Genomic DNA, 20,544 nt, shown 5'->3' on the forward strand with positions numbered 1-20,544 from the left:
CTAGATATTTAAATGTCTTTACTTGATTCACTTTTTTCCTATTTATTATGATATCCATATTCGCCTCTTTCCTTGCTATTTTCATCACCTTTGTTTTTCTGATGTTAATTTTCATTCCATAATTGATAGAGGATTCCAGTAATCTGTTCAACAGACATTGTAGTCCTGTTTCAGTATTTGATAACAATGCCTTGTCATCTGCGTATCTTATTGCAAATATTTGTCTACCTCCAATCTTTATTCCTTCTTCCGAATTAACCAGTACCTCTTTTAACATTGCTTCGGAATACATGTTAAACAAAATTGGTGACAGATAAATGTGAATCTATAGTACAATAATACCGTGCGTAGATATGATTTACCATCAGTGTAGGATGTATTCTCCGATGCATTATCAAAACATTTGAAAACCACATTTAAACGGAATACTTATTTTCACAAGTACTGATATGTTCATCATTAGACTCAATATTCATCTTTGTTCAAGAGAAATTTATAATAGGCAGTTGTTAATCGCTATTATTGAGTAATCTATATTACTCCAGGAATTTTCCTTATAAAAATTGTTCTAAACAACGAGATAGCACGAGCATAATTTATTAATGGATGGTTAACTTGGGGATGATTTTATTGTAGTAGTAATGTGTGCGTGTCGAATATAAATGTGCATAAAAAGAGCACACTTTTTTTCATAATCCTCATGGTTTGTATGGTTTTAAGATTTTATTAATACCTTACAACCTAATGTCTACACTTAACTGTGGCAATTCTTAAAATAGGATAATATTATGTGTACTACGCATGAGCGCAGAACGTAATATGAAAAGTCAGAAGTTGTCTATTCGCCTTGATTTTCTCAAAACTGCGCTCGAATAGTCTATACAGTTTCTTGTATTTTATGGTTATTCTACTAAAATATGGTCACGATCACTCCACCACAATAAATAATTCCACAATAATTCTATTAATTAAGAAAGTATTTTATTGAAGCTTATGAAGCAGTTTCAAAGGAAGTGTGATGGGAAATTCTGAGTATATGTAGACGCCTGTTATTTAAAAGATTATGCGAAATTAGCATGGGAATATATAGGTATTATTTATGGAAAAATTTCCATGTTACTCCTCTAAGTACATCTTATTTTTATGGCTATTTAGCATATTTTTCTTTAGGGAGTACCCCTGTTTTATAATGTCATTGGCTTTATACTCAATTTTAGGATATTACTGATGTTTTAAAGACAGATTTATGAAGAATATATATATATAGGAATAATAATTCGGACATACCTTTGTAGGATATTGCTGTTGTCTTCTTATTCAGCAGCATCCGGCGTATGGCGATATACATGGCGATATCTACTGTTAAAGTATGACTAAAAGGAGGGGGGTTGGAAATGCGAGGAGAGAGAGAGAGAGAGAGAGAGAGAGAGAGAGAGAGAGAGAGAGAGAGAGAGATGTGGGAGAATTATCGGTGAAGCAAGAGTGTGTGAATTTTAAACCTGATTTATTTTATAAAAGTGTGCAGAGAAATCTTTGGGAGGAAGGTGAAAGATAGAAAATTTGGGAAAGGAGAATAATATGATGGGATAAGTTTAGGAGATCGATGATTAACATGGGAAATATTTTAACAGACAGATCGCAAATTTGCGGATGAATGGCAATATTACTTTTATTTTTCGGTGGATGAACATAAAGTTGTTGCCACTTAGAAATCGGAGAAATCTGAAATAGAAAACGTATTCTTATTGCCTTTGATCTTTATTATAGATTTCAACATCATTTCGTAATGATTATGCTGTTTGGGAATTGAGTGGTACAAGTAATATAGTTTTTTTAAAAAAGTATATAGGATTTGCTTTAAAAATCGCCATTTTCACAACTTTCACCCATCTTAACTATGGCATCCAAAATATTCTTGTATAGAAAAATCCGTAGCAATATTTTCTATTCTAGGACGCTTGTAACTTTGTCTCATGTTGTACAATGGCTGAGACGGAGTTAATATAAGTCACGCACTAATTACTGCTGAGAAAGACGCACTGTAATATCTACAATGGTAATGTGGTAATACATACTATTTCGACTAACGTATTATTTAAAGCCAATTCATGGCTTACCACCTACAGAAAGAGCGAAGAAAATAATATAAGCATTCCATAAGAGTTAATGATTGAAATTTTCGAATATATTGTATTTGTTTTACTCTAATAATTCAGATTTATTGAACTTCGTTTCATCATCAAACCGGGTTTTTTGTGCCACTGAACAGCAGTGAATACTTGCAAAAAGACAGCGTTGCTTATTTATTTATTAATAAAGACAATCTAATAACATAATAATCTCAAGCATTAATCTGTTGGGTTAACATTTAATTCTTGTTTTGAGATAAGGAATCTTTATAATGTAAAATGTTATTAAGATAAAAAAAAATACATTGATATATTTTCACTACAATAAATTAGAAAAAAAATATTTTTAAAAAATATGAATCCACCTCTTTATCCCTTGATATTTTCCATCTTAAACGATCTTAGTAATTCCGACAGACACAGTTGTTAGCGCATAATTCCAAAACAAAATTAATATACATATTTGTGCTATATGTAACTGTCATCCACGAAAGTTTGGGACAGTGATAATGTGGGTAGGCTTACTTTTTTCGTATTTGTATTAATTTCATAATTATATTATTTTCATGTATATTATTTCTGGGAAACAAGACGGCAAAAAACCGCCAAAACAACCCAAGTACCAAAACGAACTTCCCTACACAAAAAATTATCAAACTACCATACACCCAAAACACATACAAAGCCTATAAATACATCTTCAAACATACTGACTACAAACTGGTATTCACCACAAGCCAAAAACTGGCAAACCTCCTAAAATCCACCAAACCTCACACACAAAAAGAAATATTTGAACAGCACAATGTAGTCTATAAATTTCCCTGCCAAAAAGACTGTGACATCACCTACACAGGTTCCATCATCAGGTCTTTATGGGCAAGACTACAAGAACACTTCCGTGACTGTAACATCCCTATTCCAGAACATTTAAACACTAAAAAACGCAACATCAAAAAGAAAAATCGTATACAAAACACAGGAAAAACGGAAATAGCGGTTCACGCCCTTGAACAAAAACACACCCCGCAGATAGACAAGGCCATCATAATAGACAGACAAGACAATGAAACAATGCTCAGAATATCGGAAACAATAGCTATAAAGTGTGACGCGAACTCCATCAACGTACACAGGCCCTACATAATCTCCGAGGTTTGGAAGCTTCACAACATAAAATTGAGGTCACAACCCCGACCAATAGGAGACAACACAAACACCTCTAAAGCAGAAGCACTCACTCGACCTGACATAGCTTCCACTTTCCCAATGTGTTCAGATGACGACCACGAATAGTCGAAACGGTCCACACCCCGTCAACCACCTTTCCCCTTCCCCCTCCCTATTTTAAAAAAATTAACCCTTTCACTTTTTTCCCCACCCTATATAAAAGTATATGTTTCTATATATTACGAAAAAAACCCGGGTTTTTCTAACTTATTCTACCAAACTGCCTACCCCCCCCTCCACACACACACTCTGCAGTTTTCGACATCGCAGACTGAGGAAAAGCCACAACACCCAGAAAAAGGTATGTGCAATTTTCTATTCCTTAGGCTACATATACTTTTTAGTACATCTACACTCATAATGCCCTAAGAATCCATGAGTAAATAGCCAATGACATTTAAACAGGGGTACTCCTAAACTGAAGCAGGCAAAATAGCTGTAATTATAATAATATTATTTTCATGTTTTTCTTCCATTTTACCTAATGCCAATCACAAGCATCTATTACATATGGCAGAATACGAATCGAAGCCACGTTAGGCACAATACATTAAATACTAGGACATCAGGTAAACAGATGTGTAACTAATTCTATAATTATCACTATTATTTTCATCAAGTTTTCGACTGTTTCCTCAGTGAGCAGATCGGTTGAAAACGATAACAGCGAAATTGCAAGGAATCGAAGGAAAAAAATAAAAGATTCGGAATGTGTCGTCCAGTTTTATCAATTAAATTTCTCTGTGTAAGATGCAGAATAGTTTTACCTCTCTGATAAATGATATTAAATGAAATGGGTATATATCGAAATCACCAGTTTCCATAATTTAAGGAGCAAAGAGAAAAATCGCTATAACTCAAGAGCTTTATAATAATTTTTATGCAATTTGGTGAAAAGCAGTATGATAGAAGATGTGAAAGAAACACCAAAAATTGTAAATAAAGAGTTTTATTCGGTAAGAATGAGTATATGATATCAATAACAACAAATCAAAATGTGATTGTTCAAGTTTCTCAATAATGAATGTGTCGCCTCTCACAGCAATACATCGCTCACGACGATTTCTCATACTGTTTATAGTGTCGTCCAGATATGTAATAAACTTAGTAATAACAACCATTGCTCCTCTTCTAAGGTTTTGGAGATGCAGTCGAATGTAGCAACTCGTAATTCTGATGTATATACACTAACCGGTGGTCTGGTTGGCCGAGCGGTTAATGTATCTGCTCTCCAGCCAAAAGGCTGGGGGTTCGAATTGCCCCGTGGGCATGGATATTTGTGATTGTTTGTGGAAATACTAGTGTTGTGGCTTGCGGTAGATGGCACTGGTGTAGATAATTGTAGTTCGTGGAGATAGAGAGATGTAGAGTGGATGTCCTCCCTCGATGAGTCATTGGACTCCCTGGAGGTGTTGTGTAATAATAATAATAATAATAATAATAATAATAATAATAATAATAATAATATGAGAAGTGCATGAGGAGTAATATATTTCATCTACATAGACGTCGATCAGGTTTTAAATAGAAATCATCATCGCATCTTATCTCAAATCAACATGATAATTTCATAGATCAACATCTATTTCATAGATGATGATCGATGAAAATCTTATCATCATCGCATCTTATCTCAACGTTTGACAGTTTAGTCCCAATATTTTATCACAGAGAAGTGTTTTCGCCCTCCATTCGATTTATGTAAACTATTGTGTTTTTTCTGGAGAGGAAAACTTGAGTTAATAACTTCTGCACAAAAGAAAAGAACTCGAGCGGTTAATTAATGTTACATGTTTTAAGACAGAATAAGTCATTGGAAAAATTGCAAATCTTCGTCACTGCGACATACCGTTCTTTTTATTGTTGTTGTTGCTTTGTATTCGTATTGCTATAATCCTATAGGAATGAGAATACCAAAATGTAAGGAATTCAATAGTAAATATCTTATTTTAGAATTAGAAGAATAAAATTCTTCACTTTCTTTAAAAATTTAATTTTTAGTAAAAAAAAAGGTATGTTTCGTACCACGTGCAATTCAATTAGTAAGCAATCTGAACTAATCTTGAACTAAATTTGAACTAATCTGTTCAAACGACTTGGCCCTAAACACTGAACTAAATCACATCCTCAACACTTTCTCAGCCAATGGCTACCCCCCCAAAAAAAAATCCAAATAAAAATATTAGAACCTACAAACCACAGATCCCCTCCCCCCCGCAACAAGGATTACTCTAAATCCATCACCATTCCCTACATCCGAGGCACCTCTGAAAAGATTACCAAAATCTTAAAAAAACATGACCTGACCTCCTGTTACAAACCTTACAGAAAATTGGAATCCCTTATCCGCTCCACTAAAGACCAACCACTTCCCCTACACCTACCTGGTGTTTACCAGGTCCCTTGCAGTTGTAAACTGTCTTACTTTGGCCAAACAGGCAGGACAGCGAATATCAGAATTTCGGAACACAAGGACTACATCCGTTTTCACAACTACAGTCATTCTGGGCTTGCGGACCATGCTCTGGATACACGCCACAGAATACGGTGGAAGAAAGCTACAGTGAAACACCGTAGCAAATACAAATTTGAAAGACTCTTTATGGAATAGGCCTCAGCCCTCAGAAATTCTCCAAACCTCAACAAATTTCGTTGTATGCGACTGCCCCAAATTTGGGAAGCCTACATCTGTAGACCTTCAGCCCAACGGCCAAGAACACCTACTTAGCCCGCTAGAGGGCACCATCAGGAGTGTTATTGAGAACAATAGCTTCATCTCTTCATTTCCAGTTTCTGTGTTGTAGTGCCTACGTGCACGTAATTTTTTTGTAAGTTCCTTTAGAAAATGGCAACGTGACGTTGCCGAAATATCGGAAAATATTTATTAAAGTTTAATTTAATTTATATCCTAACTACGTTGTTCTATTCCTTAAGTGTTTTAATAATGCATAACCAACGTATAAGCCTGTCTACGAGAATCAATTAGTAAGCAGTTCTACCTCATTATATTACATAAAACATTCAACTGCAACTATTAAGGCTAATGTAAACTCTGAATATGTTCATATGAGAGATTAGAAAAAGAGCACAATGTATTAATAGTAAAATACAAACATGTCTCAGTAGCAGTAAGTAATTATGATGTCGTGCTTCCGTTAATCGTTGTTTAGTCGAGTGCTGGTTAAATTGTTCATTTTAGCTGTCATGTGCTTCATCAACTGAAATGAAAGTAAGTTTTAAAACCTCTCAAAGGAGAGAAGTTTAACAGAATTGAAAATGTAGCGTATTTCCAAGCGATCGGCATTTTGTACTGATCAGCGATTGCAGATAACTAGTCATTTAGCAGTCATACTCCTTTGCTATATGTATTGTTAGTATAACCAGTGTGATCACTGACTTAAAGTCCGCGCGGTTAGCCTAGTGGCTATGCGCTTTGCAACCATATGCCCTGGGGAAGGAATGTCCTGGGTTCGATTCCCGTCGCCGATGTAAGCAGCTTAAGGATCTGCCATAGCCAAGTTAGCTAGTCTTGGGCGTGGATAGCAGGGTTTTTACCCCCAGTTTATTGGGGTTTTTCATCCCGCAAGCATGGGATTCAAAGAAATTCAAGAATTAAAATCCAAAAACTCAGAACTGGAAAATTCCAATTTAAAACAAGTTAAAATTCCCGCGCAATTTCAACTAATTCGCCAAACTTTAATGTTGTTATTTAATAGGAAATCACCAGAAATTTGGAAGTTGCTGATATCCATCATGAGTGATATGAAATGTCTTTAAGATAATTAAAAATATTTATAATATAAGTTGAATTTAAGGAGAACGACTTTGATACTGTGCGTCGACTCCGATATCCTCAAAAAAAAAATTAGCCAAAACATATGAACTATTCGTTATATTTAGAGTGTAAGGCGACAAGAAACAATGCACAGAAGATTCATAAGAATAAAAGATATATGACAGAGATATTGACGATCATACTAATGTATGGTCGTTATGTATGACTCCATGTCATGTTGTGTAGATATGCCATGTTTTGAAATACTTCTCTTTGAGATCTGAAGTGAGCGGAGAATTGCATTGTTTGCTCTGCTCGGCAAAGAATTCCTAATCTCTCATAATTGGGTGCTTTAGTGCATTTTCGTTATGCAGAAATCAGATACTAGAAGGTCATTTCCATCATATCCAATACGTTCTGCGAACAGAAAGTATTGGAAGAGATTTCTGTAAACTGATCGTTGCTCGGTGTTGAGGGAAAAATTATCGATGTATTAGACTTTCTGCTTAATGAAAGAGTTCAGCATTGCCTTCACATTTGACTGGACTTCCCTTTGACTTGACTTGATTTAACTGGTCACGTTGAAAACGACATCTTCCATCGTGCCAATATCTTTTTTTTTGTCCCCTTTTTTCGTGTAGTAGGGAATCAGGACTTTTCAAGTTTGCAGCAAAATTCATACATACAGGCAATCTGTGTCTATGAAGAAGCAATTTCTTCATTACATCCATTTCACATTACGCAAGAAAAATGTGATCGCACTTAAGAGATTATCATTGAAGAATGGGTCAAGTAGTAAATTCTGAAGATGTTGACACTGCCCTGTAGGCTGGGTTTCATTAATCTAATTACTACTTTAATAAGACTCTTAATTACACTTAAATAGCCTGCCAATTCCTGTGTTTTTTCCTGAGGTTTCTTTGTTTTAATGGAGCGAAAGGGGCGGACAGTTAACTCGCATTCAGTTGGAAAGCCCTTATCAAAATGTTTTAGTGCCCTAGACTAGATTCGATCTCCGAATATTTTCTGATTGAAAGATGTTATCGCTACCAGGTGACAGAAGCACCTTGAAAAATAACATCGCTTAAATTTCGAGATTTCCTTTTCTTTTTTTTTTTTTGCATGCAATATCAGATAATTTTTGATTTCAAAAATATTATATAAGATATTCTAAATATTATCCTGAAATTAAAATTAAATAAGTCATTTGTGTGTCTACGTGAATGTATATTTTTCATATTTTGAATAAAAAAAAGTGAAATGAATAAAGTATTTAATTTTATTTTCTTTCTTGATCGTATTAAATAGTGCATTTATTCTGTAAATCTATGTTTACAAAATAAAATTGAATTCATTGTGGAATCCTGAACAGCCTCAGCAAATTGGAAACTTGTATCGATGTTATATTAGACGCTGCTCCAAGAATTCGGGCTCTCCTTCATATTTCAGGTGTGGAAACATTTCGTGACATGTAAATGCTATCGTCAATATTACTTATCAATCCTACAGAGGAAACAAAAATATGTCAAATCTGTATCTCAAATATTATTTTATCTAGGATAAGTACATTTAGAGGTAGCTTCTACAATTAGCTAACATTTCATGAAAATAACGGTGTTTCTATTTAAAAGTGCAATATATGAAAAATATACGAAATAAGTTTCAGCCCGGTTAACATATCAATTAATTTTAATTTTCTTACATTAACTAAGAGCCGTTGTCTTTTACATTACTTTTCTTTGTTTCTTTCAAGTGAGTGACCGAGATGGAATTATGTAATCCACATTCTCGCCTTTGAGTCCAGGCAAAGTCAGGATTTTTCTTTATGTTTTCCTGGAATTTAGTGCGGATATGAGCAAATTTACTAGAATACTAGGATAAGTAGCGAAGGTCAGAACAGTGACTTCCCTTTGTTCTGGTTAATGTTTTTAAACAAAAACTGTGTCGTTTATTCAGCATTTTCTAATATTTTAAAGCTCTGAAAAAAATTTTAAGTTTCAATAAGAAATGCAAATCCATACAAAAAGGTGGTTTTAAAAGATATTTTCGATATTTGCAAAAACGCAAACTTTTTTCCCGTTCTAAAATAGAGATTTCAGCGAAACAGAGAGACGTCAGCTTTCAGAAAAACCAATCTCTGTCGTTCCCGTTTTCTCTAGTCCAATATCCACGTGCTTTAAGTGCATTTCAAGATTATTCAACGGCCTTTTCTTCGTTTCTTTGGATGAAATATGTACTGCTCCCTGTTCCGTTTTTGCTTTCCATCATCCGCGAGTTTTGCAAGTCTCTCACTAGACCGAAAAAAAAACTCACTTGTTCTCTTTGTACTTGCGATGAATTCACATCAATTTCGAAGATCGGTTGTTGATTTCTTATTTTGGTATTGAAGGCAGCGCACACTTTCCTAACTTCGAACTTAACATACTTTCGAAATGTGAATATTTCGAAGATATTGTTTGACATGTCATGTTACTTTGTTGCAGTCGTTTTGTAGATAAAAAAGTTACAAAAAATATTTTTGAAATAAAAAAAAAATCAGAAACCTCTCTCTAGATTTGTTTTCAAAACAAAAATATCAAAGGTCTTTATAATACGTATTCATTTCATACATTTCTCTTGATCAACGTAAGGTAAGGCAAGTGTAGATATCCTGATTATTGGATACATAATAAGAGTGTTTCAAATATTTTTAAACTATGATGAATTAAGCACTGACGAGTGGCAACTACATATTGAACGTAATCTATTACTCGTGAAAAACTGATTTAAACTATGGACGAATTTCAGAAAATTCATGACAGATAGAAGCAGTATTTGTAGAGATAAGCCGCTGTCTATTTAGTATTTTCTGTCAGTGCTTAGTTGTGAGTCACCGAGTTAGTATTGAACAATCTGCCAACTACGATTTTTATTAAAATGTCAGAAGAAGAGTTTATATCCTCTTCTATTCAAGATAGGTTCCAATTTCTCCATTCCATTCAGCTTTTATTGCTGGTTTCAATTCAAAACTAGACAAATTAGACCCCATTAATTAAATCATTACAAATTTATTCTACATACTTTCAACTAACAGTTGTGAAGGTTCAGCTTTCTCCCCACATTATAATTAGAGAAATATGTTGCTTTGTAGTAAAGGAATTAGTTTTTTTTATGATTTTTATATTAGGGAAAAATAACTTAATACGCTGAAGAAATTGACATAACTTTTACAAACATGCAATTTAGACTAAGATGGGAAGTAACTATTCATTACCAAGAACACATTAACAAAATTAAATAAATCAGGACTAAAATTATTCAGAAAACGTAGAACTCAAATACTACGTTAAAGACAACATTAATGGGAATGTAAGGATAAAACAACAAAACAGTAAATCATTGTACAAATTACTATGATATCACTTCTACTTAAACTAGTACCCCCAGTAAAATTAGCTTTTATAACATTCCGTAGCATCAATCATACTAGACTGATATTTTATATTTCAAAAAAAAAAAATAATAATAATAATAAATAGCGCAAGATGCCATCCGCAGTGACTGTGTATTTTAAAATCTATATTAATGTTGAAATCAAATAGATTATTTACAGATTCTCTTGTGTCTATTTATCCAACATGTTAATCAAAATTTCCAATGCTTTATGATTCACTTTGAAATATCCTTAAATAGAATTTATTCTTTTAGCATGATTTGTTTTTGTATTTTTGTGCCAATATGATCCACGAAAAGGGTATTCCCATGGCTTGTAGTATTAATAATTTTGAAATTAATATTTAAAAAAACCACATGAAAAAGTAAACCAACTTAATAAATCAATGCCTAATTTTTCGTACAACAGTATTGTGTACCTCTTAAGTTTCATACAATAAAACATAAATATAAAGAGGTATTAATATGGAGATTTCTAAATAACATACCGTCATTATATTAAGGTATTCACCACGTGACAGACATTGAATTTAGAATTAGATTACATGAGCATGTTTATGGTTATACGATAAAACATATTCTGTCTCACAGCCTAACCTGATTCATCATTATGTAAATCTCTTGTTGATACTACCCAGAGTTGGTTTTTATTATACTGGATAAGATATCCTATCAACTAACTGGCCTCTAAATCCGAGAACATAAGTATGGTGTACATGTTTTCGGAACAATCAGCTAGTAGACGATGAAAACATCGTCTACTAGCCGATAGTTCAAACATTTCCATGTATATGTTCTCTAGGTGCGAAGAAATTGCTGCACCAGCTGGTAAGCCTTTGGATTGTATAAAATAGCGATCTTGGAATTTGAAGAAAGTGTCCTCTTGGCAATGTTTAAAAGGTTTAACAGTCAGGTGAGAAAATGTGTTCTAAAATTTAGACTGTTTCATCTTTTGGAACATTGGGGAATAAGATTTTTACTTCCAAAGTAGCAAGAATATCTGCGGGATTAATTTTCATGTTTCTTATTTTGTTTATGAAATCCTCAGAGTTTGTATTATACGATGACGTTTTTCCTATAAGTAGTGTTAGTTGGTTGGACAGATATTTACAAAGATAATATGTTGACGAATATGTTGCATCCAGTGTGGATCAAATGGAATGTACGTCCCATTGTGGATTTTTGAATCACCATAAATACGTGAAATAATCAGTTGTTTTGAAGTAATTCGTTCTTTGATAATTTCGAGCCAGTTACAAAAATTTCTTATTAAATCTTTTGTATTATTATGAATCTCCAAAGATGCTCAATATTTAATTGCATGTTTGCGTAGGTATCGTTTAGTACCCTTGATTTGTTTATATAGTTATTTGAATCCACAATAACAATGGCATTTATTTCCTATGTCAACTTATAAAATTAAATGCTCTAATTTTTAAAGGTCTTTCAAAGTATCCGCAATGACAATACTTCTAAATTATGTTTTGGAATGGATTGAAATTGCCGTCGTTCTTATGCGTATGATGTATTCTGAAAGTTTTGAATTCTATATATATATTTTCCCCCCACCTCCTATATCTGCTATAATGCGAATTTTGGGACTGTGTTTAGGAGAATCCGTTGGCTAATAAATACTCTGCTGCGTATGTGATAAAATATACGAAGAATTATTAACTACTAGTTTTTCTACTGGAAGAATGGCGTGTTAATAACATTTACATTTTTAAGAGATTAATGATTTTTTTAATGTGATATTCTGTTTATTAGTTAGATATTCCCTAAGCACGTTGGCAACAAGGATGGACTAAGGGTTAGTAATCTGGAAAGTTTACTCTAGATATCAAACACACAGAGATTTTTCAAACCACTTAAAGCGTCCAGTTATACGGGTAGAGATTAATGATATCCCAATGACGAAAATCATCCACCACCCCTAAAGACATTTAAAAAGCATCTGTGTCCATAGTAGAATTCGAAAGCATAATCTGTTAGATGGAGATCAGGAACGCTATACCAATCTAGATTCGGTTTAATTCTCTCTTCTTTCTCTCGCCCGTCTATCGATGGTCTGTAAATTGTTTAATCTCAGCTCTACATTCATAGAGTATTTTCCCTCATAAATTATTTTGGAAAACGAAAGCTAAATTAAAACATCTTAAAAGTATGGAATTATTGATATGAATTTAAAACCCAGAGTGCTAGGAAAGGCGTAGTCGAAAATTTACCTTAACCTGTAGTATAGTGCAGTCACATGTAATAATGTTTACATAAATAGCTTAAAAAGAGACTTTAGAAAACAAAAATATTATTGGCAAGTCATAAATCAAAATAGGATTTTTTTATAGATGCAACTGGGAAGGCATCTGTTTGTGCATGATATATGAATATTTTAACCAGTTTTATTTTTTTAATATTTTCCAATGTTTTGTTTTTGTCATACTTTCTTTCTAGAGACTATCATCAAATTTGAAAATAGTTCGAAGTGAATTAGTACTTCCACAGTTTCTAGTGGAATACCCACTAATTTCACAACAGCATACTCATTCATATTCGAACGTGTAAATTAAAGCATACTGAAACAAAAGGAACTATCACTAGTTGCCCCACAGATTAATTTTTAAAAGATTTTTTATGGTGTGAGTTTTATTCCGAAATGTGTATTTTCATAAACTACCTATTAGTTTGAGCTGAAAAAGAATCAGAAGTAGCCTTATCTGCTTACCAGTGAAACAAATGGAAAATTTCTTTAAGTGCATATAACGTAATGGTGAAGTTTTGTATCGGATTTAAATATCCTTTTCTACAAATGAGAAAATCTAAAAAACTCAAAAAATAATATTGAAAATTAAGTTAAGGGAATAATAAATCCCTCATTATTTCAAAGACGAATACGAAACTCGAAGATCGAAATCTAAGAGTTTCATGCCGAAGCACTTCCGGCGAGTCCAAGCGTAAGTCAATACTGGAAGTTCTTCGGCATGAAACTCTTTAGATTTCGATCTTCGCGTTTCGTAATTATGCTTTGAAATAATAAGGGATTTATTATCCCCTTAACTTAATTTACATCGCAGAAAAAAATAGCCTCTTGGCTCTTTATTATAACATTGAAAATGCTAAGTTACAAAATGACCTCATTTTCAGTATTTCTACAAGGCATCTTATATTCTGAGCATATTTTAAACGTCCAAATTCCATTCGTAAATGTGTTTGGAAATATAACAATCTGTAAGTTGGTATTTGGTATAAATTTGTTTTCATACTGTGAATGCAGTAATTTAGTCTTATTCACCAGTTCCTTCAGGTAATTTTGGTTTGGCTTTGTCTCAACAAGATCATAATTCTCGATATCTGTAAGTGGAAATTATTTTAATTTGTGAAAAGTTAATTTGGATGCCTTTTCAAGACGATTCATGATCCAGTTTAATTAATGTAGCAAACGTAACGTAGAGTAGATTTAAGCTATGTAATGTAAGTTGACGCATCACATCAACTGAAGTGAGAAAGAGAGAAATGCGACTTTGATGAGTGTCGACAGACATTGATTAAAATCATATTTATCAAATTATTCTGTTGAGTAAAGTGTCTAATATCTAATCACTAATCTTAACTTAATAAGAAGTTTATAACTCCTCCTGATGAATTAAATATATCATAACCATATGCATTTCTGTAATCTGATATGTATTATCTTCCCTGTCTAATATTACTATCAGGTTTGCCAATTTGTCCTTAAGATCTATCATTTGTTGAAACGAAATTGTATGGCTGTCGGTAGTATCTGCTTGTCTAATACAAATTATATATTAATCACGCACTGCATTTCTAATACATCTCCATAACGTCAGATTGATGAAGACATGTTACACGATTACCTTATGGTTACATTTAAATCCAACTGAGCATCTGCTGGATAAATTCAATAATCTGCTGTTATAGAGAGACCTTCGTTCTCTGGTTTATATATGCCATACAAAATGAAACGTTTAACAGTTCGATGCCCATATAGCCACAGGCATTTTATCTGTTTGATGCATATTCTCTTATTGAGCCTAGCACCCATTTTCCTATGCGTGTTAGGCTCAATTGCCCTGCAGGGCTAATTAACAAGGAAATTTGAAACCCTATTAATGTATAGAATTGTTAATCTTATATGCGTGGTGTATTATGGCTGTCAATTGCCTGTGTTCTTTTTGACGAGTCTGTCTGTGGCAAAGTCAATAAACAAGTATTCATGGCGCTGTATATGTTGAAGTTATATCGGCATGTAGCTTACATGCTTTCAGTAATTAGGACGGTAGTCAGACACCGTCCTAATTACTGATAAATCATTAGATAATGATAAAGTCATTAGATAGTAGAAAAAGATGAAATTTATCTACCATCTAATGACATTCACCACCATTCATGCCCATAGTTCTGTTTAGACATCCATCTTCTGTGAACGGATTGGTATCCATTCGTTCCATCAGGTCGGTACATGTATCCAAAAAGGTGGTGCATTGCTGTGGCAAATGAATAAATATTTTCAGCTACTTTGTAAAACGTGATGTTCACCAAAATCTACTTATATGTCATACAAGCATTTATATCAATAAGTCTTTCGCATAACTTACCTAATTTATTAGAACAGCGTCGTATATGCCAGCCTAGTTAGTCGGTGGGTCAATATTTTACTGTTTGGAAAGTCTGTGGATTCGAGTACCTCTGTTGTCTGGATGATGGTGAAAATCTTTTAAGCGGTAGATAAATGATTTTTGTGCTATGGTGTGTGATCATCGTCACATATTCCTCTGCTAACTATAGGCCTGAAGTGGCTTGGAAAAATTCTGAGCTTGGTCTCTGGAGGTGAGTTTCTGGTTTATCTAGTCCTTAGTCTACCAAGATACTAAACTGTACGACAGGTTTATAACCTTGCGGATAAAAATTGAGTAAGTGTTGTTTTTAATGTAATAAGCCAATTTGTGTTTATTCTTAAATTTTAAGTTAAATTAATTATAAGTGATATTTAAATTATTTACTTCAAGTTCTTCACTAATGTTATATGTGTTGATAATTTTGGCTTTCTATTGAATTTAAATAATGGGATAATCAAATTAATGAATTTAATTATTTGTGTTTAATTATTTACTAATAGTTTATTTAATTTAATTGTTTTATTTAATTGTCATTATGCCTATAAGATGAATTTCTTTATCTTTAGCATTTCGCCACAAGTACCAAAAACTGTCCTAATTAAGTAGCTATTTTATTAAAATTACTTACGTTCAGTTGCTTTGAGTTTTACACAAAGTATATTATCATTACTACCATTTCTAGTCCTATCTTTTCAAGTGAAAATTAATTCAAATGTAAGTGTAATTTAGATATAGCAACAGACGTCCTCCACAATGAATTATTCTATCTCTGAGAGAGTAGCAAAGGAGATTTGCTTATGATAATATCACATAACTGATCTAATTTTACATTCATAACAGAGACAAATTTATTCGTAACACATTTTTTCCCCCGTTGTGCTGAGAGAAGTACTCAAAATATCTGTACTTTATTGCCACGCTATGTGCCTCTCGTTCCCTGTCCTTAATTTGTAGAATTAACTCTATTTTATCCTGACAGCTGGTTGGCTCAAATTTAGCATGAATAAAGCAATTATAAATTTTGACGTGTAATAAATATTTTGAGTGGGGATGATTTATAGCTATTGCTACAAAATATTCAAATGACAGGAATCTATAAGTAATCTCTCTCTCTCTCTCTCTCTCTCTCTATATATATATATATATATATATATATATATATATATCAATGACATTCATCACCATTCATGCCCATAGTTCTGTTTAGACATCCATCTTCTGTGAACGGATTGGTATCCATTCGTTCCATCAGGTCGGTACATGTATCCAAAAAGGTGGTGCATTGCTGTGGCAAATGAATAAATATTTTCAGCTACTTTGTAAAACGTGATGTTCACCAAAATCTACTTATATGTCATATACTGTAAGTAGTCAGATAAGTAGCACACAATAATCCAGACCACATCTGGATTATTGTGTGCAGATTTGGTCTCCCGTGTCCTAAGGGGATAAAGAAGCTGTGAAAAGGGTGCAAAGAAGAGTTACAAAGATTATATCCGGATTATGGGATTTATATTATGTGGATTGCAGACTCTAGTTAACAGGAGGAAAGAGGGGATGATATGATAGAGGTCTATAAACTTTTTTGAATGGGTGTTATAGCATTTCAAATGATGAAAGTTTTCGTTATATGGAAGGCGGGTAGAGAAAACACGGGGATATCCATGGAAGTTAAGGTTGTTGTCAGTCAAGAAAGGGGTAAGAGCGCAAGGCGTTTTCCGTTGCCTTCCTTGCCATAAGTATTTATGACTGCTGTAGCCGAGTGTCGTAAGGGATCGGTTTTCCTGTTTTGAGGTGTGAAAAACCATAGTTTCATGGAGAAAAAACCCCGATCTCCATACGAGACCGGTTAACTCACCTTTATTTGAAAGAGCCCAGATAAAGGTTCCTCACATCATATACAGATATACTTATTTATTTATTTATTCACATAGCGCTATCTAATTTCGTTAGGAATAATGATGTCAAAAATGGAAATCAATTGTCGCATTCAAATGTAGCCTATCACAATATATAATGAGAATGAAAAAAAAACTGTAAATAATCACCATCGTGCTTCCTGGAGGACTGAAGTGGCTTGACTAACTTCCATATTTCGTTTTTAAAACTAGGCTTTTCGATCAAGCAAGCTTCAGTTGATCCAAAGTACAGTACTAATAATTACATACTGTACGTTTAAAGTTTTCCATAAATAAAATTCACAAAAAAATATATAAAATATGCAGTCTTTGATTCTAATCTTGTACTCTGAATTTTAATACTAATATAAAATGAGCAGAATGAATGGCAGGATGAAAATTTTCTAGAATGTCAAATTTCTCCAAAAGAGAAATATTTTTATGTTCACTCCCTTTAAGAACCTCAAACATACTTAATTTATGTTTGATCATTTTACTCTTTTACGAGTATATGAGTGATTTTCCCTCACTAATATGGAAGCCAATCCAGTTTTAGTGGTGGAAAACCTTCATTTCTCCTTCTTTTGAATTCTCAATATTTCAATTCTCTGTTGAATTAGCAATTCAACCTACTATTTGCATATTATCAGATAAAATAATTTTATTTATTAATAGAAAGATCCACTGGTACTGAAAAGCAAACGAACTCCAAGTAATTTATATATTTGTCTTTTATTAGTATATTTCATTTAATGGATTCTCTCTTCCCACACTACTCTTCTGAATTATCCATTTTCTTCAGAGGCCCGGTAGGAACTCAACCCGAAGCAGCTCATGTTCGTAATTGTGTTTTACGTTAGTGAACTACCTGTGAACAAGTTAAAAATAACAAACTCTGAAAGAAATTTAAGTTATGTTTTAATGTACTCCTTCGCGATCCAAGAATTACATGAAAATGTAATCGCCTAGAAAATAAACATAACTTGGTAAATGAACTAAAGCATGACCTATGCAAGCTTTTCTTTGCCCTAGTGCATTACTCTTCATACATTTAAGCGATATTCCAGTTCCTTTCATATTTTTATAGCTTGGCGATCACGTTCGTGGTTGCTCTGGCTTATTTCCTACATTTTCGCAATTCTCGCTGGGAATAGAAACACTGAATGGTCGTAAATATACACGAAGAAATTCAGCAGGATAATAACGGCGTATAGCGGAGGAACTTGAAAGAACTTCATGATCCATCCAACAAACAAGCAACATTTTATTTAAGAATGTATGACAGCATCAAGGAAATGTGTAATATTTGTTGAAGAACAACAGCTGAAGAACAAATACCTATACCAGAAACTGCTTACATTTAGAAATGAAAGAAAAATATTGCTTATGTTTAATTCGGTGTTTTCAAAGAGACAAAAATATTCACCTTGAGTTTGTGTATATTTAATGAATGTTTACAGATATCTCCAGGATACAATGTTAATAAAGATTCTTTCTCTCCACTCCAAGGTCTCAATATATGTTAGAATGTTTCTGAGCTAGTTTCTGAGGAAACTAGCTCAGAAACATCGATTTAGAAACTGTATTTGAAGGGAAAAAGCCTTTCAGGTCATTCCGTGCTTTTCGTCCTATTAATAGTCAGTTTGTCCCTTCAGTAGTTATTTTAATAAACAGTTAGCTGTTTAAATAATTCGACATAACAAAGAAAGGAATACTCCAAAGAAATCCTTGCATACCTTAATCATACGATATTTTAGATGTTCTTTAAACTTAATGTTTAGAGGGACAGGGCAGGTAACCCACTTTTGGTATGCAGCCAGTTGTTAGGTTTACTAAGAAAAATCTCTCTACTTGTATACGACGTATTAATCTGGCTTCATCTGTTAAAACGTTCCTTCTGATAAATGTTTGCTCGCATTTTCATGAGATTCGAACTCATTATTTCAATCAAGCGGTATATATTCTTCATTTCGAACCCAGCTACAAAAGACCTTAAATAAAAATAGTTTTATAGAATTTCCGAATTCTTGCGATTAAAGCACAATATCGCTGTTGGTGTGGGCTGAGCTACAGTTTATTGCCCGTAAATAAATATTACACTCTCTGAATGTTTTATGCTGTCTTGAAATTAAAAAAAAAATCAGTTCTTGTTCTGTGCAAGCATCTAATCGTTTTCTAGTAATCTTAAGGAATATAAAAATCGTCGATGCAGACATCGTAAGCAGATTCGTTTTGTACTCAGTTCTGATTTGTCCCATAGAACCTACTTTCTTTCTTAAAAGATTCCATGTCAAACATGAGTAATAACATTTATTAAGTCTTTTCAGCTGCAATAGTTAGCCTGTTTTATACAGTGATGTCGATTTTTCTGGTCTGAATCTCGTATTTTTCATACTAAAACAAAACGTGTAAGCTCTCTACAGAAGGTGCGCGATACACAGATATAATATACTGGATTAGGATCTTTACATTAGCTGACTTAACGAACATCCAATGCAACAAAATTCAGTATCTCATAATATCTAAAGTAATGGCTGAAATTTTCAAAACGTCCAGGAGAGCTACTCCCATAGAAAAATGTGTGTAGTAAATTCAACAGTTCTTAGCTTTATTTCATATGATTACTTCTCTCTCACACGTGCGTTGGTATTGTTATGCTACACCATTTATTTTTTACTTATTTATTTATTCAACCATTTATTTTCTTATTCAATAATTAAGCCTTCTATGTACACTAATTAATTATTACAAATAATAGCGCATATCTGTGTATATTTATAGAATATAGTTCAGTAATAATTCCTTCAAGAAAATGGACAATGGAATAGTCGTTCTTTACGTACTCCCCATCATTAAAAGGGCAAGCTTCTTGCCCTTAAAATGGCAAGCAGCCTTGAACTTTTAAGGCTGCTTGCCTTAAAAGTTCAAGTCATTCTTAGATACCCCTTAGATAGTTAATAAAATAATTATAACTGAAATGAAAGGAATACCACAAAGAAAAAAATAATAATAAGCACAGGTTAAATTAGAATAAATAAAATGACTTCAGGCTGAATGAAGTAATTTCAATTGAATGACTTTCAAGTGAATGACTTGAAAAATGCTTCAAAAGGTTATATTTTCAAAACGCATTGTGTTATCCTACTTTCTTTATTTTGTAAGAGTTCAATTGTTTCAAGAAACAATAATAGCGTTCTTCGCTATCCTTTCTATATCCTGACACTACGTTTCAAGATAGGGAAAATACAACACCTTTTTAGAATCTCCATGCAAAATGCGATTCTAGAGTGGACTGGATTAAAATCAGATAATTTGACTAATTGGACTGCGAAGATATATGATTGATGAAAATGCACGTAATTGCTGTCCTTCTTCCTAAAGTCTTTCTTGGTCGTTTGTTTTGATTTAGGAAGAGCCATGTAAGTTATTCAGTAATGTAAAGAGAG

At 33.1% G+C, this 20,544-nt stretch overlaps 1 pseudogene; it reads right to left on the reverse strand.

Moving 5' to 3' along the window:
• LOC150107647 (metabotropic glutamate receptor 4-like) overlaps positions 1–20,544 on the reverse strand; it is a 461,121-nt pseudogene that overhangs the window by 372,126 nt on the left and 68,451 nt on the right.

The sequence above is a fragment of the Typopeltis vanoorti genome, chromosome 4 (genome assembly GCF_054136105.1).
Source record: "Typopeltis vanoorti isolate ZY-2024b chromosome 4, IOZ_Tvanoo_1.0, whole genome shotgun sequence".
NCBI classification, from domain to species: domain Eukaryota; kingdom Metazoa; phylum Arthropoda; class Arachnida; order Uropygi; family Thelyphonidae; genus Typopeltis; species Typopeltis vanoorti.